The following is a 6000-nucleotide window of genomic DNA, read 5'->3' on the forward strand; positions in this document are numbered from 1 at the left end:
GAGAATGGCATCTTCTAAGGCAATAAGTGAGGACTGAGAAAGCTCAACAATAGCACCTGCATACTGAAATATCTCTGCTCTACATCCTGGTAGGCAGCCATGCTTAATCTCTGCATTGTTTCTAATATTCAGCATGCATCAGTGTTCTCCAGCCGCGATCAGCAAAGGGAAGGATAAAGATCAATCTACACTGATTCTTGTTTTTCTTTCGTCTCCAACTCTTATCTCTTTTTTTTTTTTTTTTTTCCCCACTCCCCAGAGACTTCTGCTAATCCTCCAGGCATGCCTCGCAAGCTCTGCTGGTTCCATGGTCCAACTCTTCCTGCCTTGCAACAGCTCTGTCATCAGCAATAATGAAAAGAAATGCTGCCTTCCCTCTACTCAGTGGCCCATCAGCAGAAGTCAGTGAGATCTCCAGGGAAGCCGATTGGCAGGACAGGTGCAGGTTCTGCTGCCTTAGTTACAGAGGTATCATGTAAGAGGATTAGGCATCCAGTTCTGGAATGGGGCATCAGTCTGCCCTTTCTACCTCTGAAGGCATCATCCTTTGCTACAAGGCCTATCCAACTCATAATGCAAACCAGCTGATGGACCTGGGAACTGCTGTGTTTCTGACTCTCGTTTGTCCTGTGAAGACACAAAGGAGCTAACCTTTGCAGGAGGCAAAGATTATTTCTTCTTGGTTGCTCTGTCAGTGAAGCAATGCAGCATTTACGGTTCCTGACTGTAGTTAGACCTCTGAAAGATACAGCTGCTACTCAAAGATCACAGGTAGCACTCATCCATCACCTGGAGATACAGCAGAGAGAGACAGGCCAATCTGCAGTAAGCAAGTTTATTTCATCTCTCCTGACATCTATAAATTAGCTGCCAAGAAGATACAGTAAGGTGCTGCACCAGGAGTTACTTTCTGAGCTCATCAGGAATCGCTGATGAGATGAGCACATGCTGAAGCTGTTGCTGGTCCCCGTCCAGTGGCCACATCCCCTTTAATGAAGGAGCAACGCTGAGCCTTTGCTGTGTGTCGGACTTGGGTTAATACACTGGGATTTCTGGCTCACTAGCAAGAAACAGAACACACAGAAAACCTGCTTCAAGCTGAGGCTTCAGGCAGGAGACGTGTGCCCTCCCTTCCCTCATCGTCATCTGTTCCCGAGTTGATGGAGGCAGCCACTGATATGGATGAATGAGCCAGATTCAGTGCAGTGAGAGAAGCATCTGCCTGACTCAGGTCACCTAACAGCATCTGCCATTGGCATTGTTTCTGAGTGATGCCGAAGAAAGGACAGGACCCAAGGGTTGAAGGATTCATCTTAGAACCTGAGGATTGTCTTACTTTCCTCACCCCAGCAGCAGAGCTTTACAGACATAACTATAAATAGCTACTGCACATTAAGAATCAAGCTGGCATGTCTACCTAAAGGGTAAATTGGTTTTGCCCCACACACTCCCCAAATGTAGCAAAAGAGATGCTTTATTTGCAGATCTGTGTAAGCACAGGCTGTAGTAGCTCTCAGCCAGCCCTGGCAGACCTGCAAAAATCAGGTCACGCACCCTGCGCACACCTTTGGGTGAGCGGCCTTTCTAGTTCAGAAGTTCACGGGTTTCCCTCAACAATAGTTTTTCCATGGCCTCAAAGCGCTGATTAGGCTGTGCTGTCCATGTAGGGCACAGAAGGGAAGGGAAGTAGATGGAAAAAACCCACAACCTCTTCTTCCAGAAGCACTGTGTAAAATATTCCCTGGGATTTCCCACCACTAGGGAGTGACCCACTTTGATTATCCTGGCCTTGATTATCTCCTAAGCCTCCTTTTAGATTAGAACAGTGTGAATAGGCCAGGAAAAGATCTGGATGTGATCTTCTTCTGAAGGTGCAATTCTTCACAAGATGCCTTGACACAAGATCCCAGGAAAGATGGAAAAGAGAGCACGTCATCAGCGGCTCAGCATGCTATCAACTGATTGAGGGGGCAGAAATCCTTTTTTGTCTTTTTTTTTGGCCCTGAGAAAAGAAAGGAGAAAAAAAATGCAATTTACCTCGTGTCTGTATCACATCAAGCAAAACAGTCCATCCAGGCACACAGTAACTTCACTCACAATTTCAGGCTCAGAGCCAGATATTTCTATCCAGGCCATCAATAAATTTTGGATGGAGAGCTGCAGTGGACAACAGAGTCTCATAGCTATTGTAGGCTTCATCATAAGGTGTCAGTATTAAGCCTTCTCACTACCTCATCCCCTGCCTGAAAAATAATTTCCTTGCATGGTGTCTGATTACCCAAGTGGCAAAACCTCAAAGGCAGTTCAGAGATAACAGGAGTCAGTACAGGCCAGTGCCTTTAAAGAGACTTTCCATCCTGTGTTAAGCTCAGTCAAAATTAATTGGGCCTGAGGGGTCAAATTTTTGTAAACACATTTAGGTACAGTTAGATATCTAATTCCCCGAGTTGCCTGTGAAAAAAATCACTTAAGGCTTATCTGAATCCTTAGATACTTAAACACTTTTAAAAAACCATTCCAAATCTTGAATTCTGCAGTCAGACAGAACACTTGAGCTGTCATTTGCAAATCCTGGTTTTTTCCTAATAACGGGATTACTGGAGGAGTTTTGCAGTAGCTTTGAGAAAAGTCAGTCTTTCATATCTATAGTTTCACCTCTTAAATTGGGGGAGGAATGTACAAAGAAATCCACCTTATTAAAATAAACAAAGTCTACTTGTGTGAAGAAACTGAATCAATTTTCATTACTATCCTGTACACAAACCAAATATGACAAAGGGATTCATACAGTTCAGTCACATTCAAGTGACATTGATTAGTTTGCTGTTCTGTGGATTGCACGCAATTTCAAGGGCCGTGTTTGCTTCCTTATGCTTTAATGGCAATTTTAGGTAACCTGGTTCCTTGTGTGGTTGCTTTTTGTCTAAAATATTTGCAATACCTCCTGGCAACATCATCTGATAGATGTCTAGAAACATTGCTTAATGCTGTTAAGACACATGGTGGCATTAAACAGCAGCAGAGTTCTCCAGGAAAAAGAAATTAGATTGCAGTTTGCAAAAGGTGTTGCAGAATGGCTGGCTGAGTCGGGAGCTCTTTGCAGGGAGATGTGGCTGGGCTAGCTTTCCTGAGGGCTGCTAAAGGACTAGGCTGAGATTATGGACGCAAGAATCGGCGCCATTCCCTGACTCCCTGAGCTGCCCAGGAAAGTCTGCTGTACTGTGCCAGGGAGAGGCGGAGCAGTCTGGGAGTGAGAGAGGAATTAAGACAAGGAAAGCTGTGAGGGTTTCCCCGGGTTAAAAGCTGGGGTCCCTGAGGAAACTCCATCACGTGACCATGTGACAAACCTCCTGGGATATACGTGGCATATGCAGTCTGATGTCTTCACTACAAGCCTGGAACGTGTGGCCAGCAATTGCCAGTGCCGGCCCAGCACAGCAGGAGCCGAGATTAGTGGGCACTTCCCAAAGCTGGTTTTCTGGCAAGCTCAGTTCCCTGACCTTTCTGTGAGAAAGCTTCACAGATCAAGGAGGCAGTGTGCCGCCCTCTTCAATGCCAGAAGGATTCACGTGAGGGAGAAGCAAGCGAACAGTCTTGCCAAAGAGATAGGAGAGAGCATGGAAATTATTTTCAATCTGTGTTTTTGCAAGTGCAGGGAGAGGTCTCACTGCTCTGCTTCCGTGGAGTTGCACGCTGCCAGACTCAGGCTAGCTTCTGAAACTCTGCTGGTTAGCACATTGAGCAAAAAATGATTTTATGCATCTTGTAAAACTCTCTTCTGAAAGAGAAAGAAATGTTTTACTTTCTCCTGTCAAATTGTAACCATATCTTGGGAGAGACATAAACGTGTTTTGGCATACAAAGAGGTCAGGCTGCATTTTGATGGTGCTATTCACACTTTGTCCCTGAAGCAGACTGAGCATTTGGAAGAGCAATGCAATTTGAGACTGAATGAGAGGATGTGAAGAACATTTGGGTTTAACCTCTCCACCAACAAACATTTTAAAATACTCTTGGCAAGCTGTTCGTTCCTTTCTGATAGCAAAATACTATCAGAAGTTGGTGCTACACTGATCTTCCCAGGATCCATTTGCTGTAAGAGGTCAGAGCAAAGATCAGGCCAGACCAGGGTCCCTTGATAAGAGACAAGAACTGATGTTTCAGGTAACGTGTCCCACAGTATGATTATGCACGCTGCGAAAATCACCATCATTCACCCCCTGCTCGATGAGATGGCACGGGGAGCTGCAGTACACTCTTTCTGGCCCTGGCATGAGCCCCTGCCAGCGGTGTGCAGGTAATTTACTGATGCTTGTAGGAAGCTCCTGTGCACAGAGCAGTGATCTGAAAACAGGCCTCTCTCCTCATCCCCTCCCCAACTTCCCCCTCCATGCCATCCGCGTTACTGAAAAGAGATTTTTTGTCCTTACGTGGATGCAGGGGTGGGTGGAGCCTAGGGGGAGCCCTGCTCAGCATCCTGCCCTGCTCAGCATGGGAGCACTTGCACCATGTTCCACAAAGCTGATACAGTCCATATGGCACCGTGCCTTTGCTCAGTTGAGCTAGTGCCTCAAAGGAAAAAAAATGGAGTGATCAGAGAAAGTGTGCAGAAATCTCCTGCTCTCTTTTCTCTTGTTTATTTTCACCTCTGTTTAATACACCCAGGCTCTCCTCAGGAAACCTGTCTTCTCCACCACCACCCTGCACAGTTTGGGGAGCAAACAGGGCATCAGCTCAAAATCCAAAAGCAAGGAAAAACCTGCAACACGTGGGCTTGCTAATTATTTAGAGCCTTGAATAAAAGCTTGGCATTTTCAGGCATTGCTGAGGGCAAGGTGGATGCCTGCTTACAATCTTCTCCCCTGGGATTTTTAGGTGCAGACCATGGCATATATTTCTAATATCATTGGGCTATAAAAAGAAGTGTGTGCATCACCCCATGGCTCCTTAGGGGTGATCAGATTGGAAGTGTCATCCAAGACAGGCTTATGGAGCCAGACATCACTGCGGCTTCAACACCACCACAGATCCAGCAGCGTTGAAGAGGGTGACATATCTGCTCTTTGCAGATGGATAGGAGGCATTTCCAGGCTGCTTTAGCGTGTGAGTGGCAATAATCCTACAGCTTCCCTGAGCCAGACAATGTTGCTGGTTTCTGCCAACATCATGCCTTTGGGAAGTCACCCAAGGCCTGCTTCAGAAGCGGAGGGACTAGTGAAGGTCAGTGGGTATTTCTGTGTCCAGTATGGTCTCTGGGGACAGGAAGACCAAAGCACAGGTAGCTCAGGGAGTGCACTAAGTAAGCTGTGTCTATTAAACAGAGTTTCATGTGTTTTGGGACCACCTAGGGCTCTGTTATGCATACCACTGCCATCCTGGCCTGGATCTTCAACGCCTAGTTCCAGAAGGCACAATGTGAATTTTAGCTACAGACATGGAAATAAGCCTCTTGCTCCATATTGCTTTGAGGTCTTTCTCCCACAGCAGTCTTGCAGAGAAACTAGAAGGTGGACCTAGGATTTGATCTGGAAAAGATAGGGTATGAACCCACAGGTCACCCTTGTAGAGCTCAGCAGGTGGGACATCAGCACATTACTTTCTCTGTGGCAAGCTGAGTTGTGTTTTATCCTCCTTCTCTGCAGAAGAGATGCTAGCTCCCCTCTCTCTCCTTCAAGCCCATCCTTCTCAGTAATGCACTGTAACCCATGACCCCTCGGATAAAAGATGAGAATACTAATTGCTTGGAAACACTCCACGGAAAGTGGATGTTAAGTGGACTAATGCTGAACAGCAATGGAAATTACAACATGGACATAGTCAGAATCCATCACAACTAATGAGATTAGAGTGGATACCACAAGAATTCATAATGATCTATTCTGTGCCTCAAGTTTTGTCAGTGCATCTGAGCCATGCTTTGCTCTTCTCCTGCTCGCTACTTGCACCCTTTGAAGAGTACAGACAAGGGAGGACCCCAGGAGCCTTTCATCCTACTCTGTA

At 46.1% G+C, this 6000-nt stretch overlaps 1 long non-coding RNA gene across 1 annotated transcript in view; it reads left to right on the top strand.

Moving 5' to 3' along the window:
- Nucleotides 1-2718, top strand: part of LOC129196022 (uncharacterized) — a 175910-nt gene extending 173192 nt beyond the window's left edge. The window contains exon 2 of the long non-coding RNA XR_008574023.1: nt 260-2718. This is a non-coding gene — a long non-coding RNA (uncharacterized LOC129196022). The remainder of the gene's footprint in view (nt 1-259) is intronic.
- Nucleotides 2719-6000: the final 3282 nt, after the last annotated feature.

The sequence above is a fragment of the Grus americana genome, chromosome 24, assembly GCF_028858705.1.
Source record: "Grus americana isolate bGruAme1 chromosome 24, bGruAme1.mat, whole genome shotgun sequence".
In the NCBI taxonomy this organism is placed as follows: Eukaryota; Metazoa; Chordata; class Aves; order Gruiformes; family Gruidae; genus Grus; species Grus americana.